Source organism: Pteropus vampyrus, unplaced genomic scaffold (genome assembly GCF_000151845.1).
Source record: "Pteropus vampyrus isolate Shadow unplaced genomic scaffold, Pvam_2.0 Scaffold1151, whole genome shotgun sequence".
Lineage (NCBI taxonomy): Eukaryota > Metazoa > Chordata > Mammalia > Chiroptera > Pteropodidae > Pteropus > Pteropus vampyrus.
Genome location: NW_011889932.1, coordinates 1 through 1632, shown reverse-complemented (window position 1 = coordinate 1632; position 1632 = coordinate 1). Strand labels below are relative to the sequence as shown.

The 1632-nt window shown below is 40.6% G+C and overlaps 1 pseudogene; it reads left to right on the top strand.

The window, feature by feature from the left end:
• Positions 1-875: 875 nt before the first annotated feature.
• Positions 876-994, top strand: LOC111734416 (annotated as a pseudogene).
• The last annotated feature ends 638 nt before the right edge of the window (positions 995-1632 follow it).

The window sequence follows — 1632 nt, the reverse complement described above, 5'->3', positions numbered from 1 at the left end:
GTTAATGGAACAGAACAGAGAGCCCAGAAATAAACCCACGCCTATGTGGTCATCACATCTATGACAAAGGAGCCAGGAATATACAGCGGGGAAGGACATCTCTTTAGTAAATGGTGCTGGGAAAACTGAACAGCGATCTGCAAAAAATAAACAAATAAATAAATGAAATCAGACCACATTTTCACATCATACGCAAAACTAACTCAACATGGATTAAAGACTTGACCGTAAGACCTGAAACCATAAAACTCCTAGAAGAAAACATAGGCTCCTTGACAATGATTTTTTGAATGTGACACCAAAAGCAAAAGCAATAAAAACAACGATAAACAGTGGGACCACATCTCACCGGAAAGCTCCGCCCCAGGAAAGGAAGCCGTCAGCAGTGGGGAAAGGAAATCTACTGAGCGGGAGAAAACAGTTGCGAATCGTGTATCTGATAAGAGGCTCATACTCCAAAGATACGAAGAACTCATACGACTCAAGAGCAAAAGCGAACGAACAAACAACTCGATTTAAAAACGGGCAGAGGATCTGAACAGACATTTTCTAAAGAAGATATATACGGATGGCCAACAGGTGCATGAGAAGATGCTCCACGGCACCAGTCATCAGGGAAACGCAGATGAAAACCATAGCGAGATACTATCTCGCACCTGTTAGAACGGTTACGATCAAAAAGGCAAGAAGTGGATTCTGGCAGAGACCTGGAGAGGGGGGCATCGTTGGGGGATGGTAAGTTGGTGCAGCCACGATGGAAAACTGTGGAGGTTCCTCCAAAAATTAAAAGTAGAGCTACCTTATGACCTACACATTCCATTCCTGGGTATTTATCAAAAAAAAACAAAAACAAAAACCAAAAACAAACAACCCTCGTCTACGGCCACGCCACTCCGAACACGCCCGATCTCGTCTAATCTCAGAAGCTAAGCAGGGTCGGGCCTGCTTCGTCCTTGGATGGGAGACCACCTAGGAAGACCAGGTGCTGTAGGCATAAAAAATAAAAAAATAAGGGATTGTCAGCTGACAAGGTCCTTGCAATCTGTGAGATCAACCAAGGGTTGCCTCGTCTGAAAAAAAGAAAAAGTACAAACCCTCAAAAAGATATATAAACCTCATGTTCACTGAAGCATTATTTACAATAGCCAAGACATGGAAAGAACATAGTTGTCCATTGATGGATAAATGAATAAGGACACTGTGGTACATACATACAATGGAATACAACTCAGCCATAAACAGAATGAAATCTACCATTGAGACAACATGGATGAACCTAGAGGGCATTATCCAAAGGGAAATACGTCAGAGAAAGACAAATATCATATGTGGAATCCAAAAAACTATTTATAAAAATAAATAAAAACCAAGCTCGTAGCTACAGAGAACAGATTGCTGGGTGCTAGAGGTGGGGGCTGGGGAGGGAGAAATACGTGAACTTTTTTTTTTTTTTTAGTTTAAATAATTGAAAACAAATCAAGCATGAGATTCCGTTAATATTTCCAACTCAAATTTCAGATTGCAACCTATTCGATTCTTTGTATAATTTTCAGTCTCGTACTAATAATTTTGGTTCCTCGCAGCATCCATGCAGTTACTTACTGGCTTTATCCTAGAAAATATAAATCTACT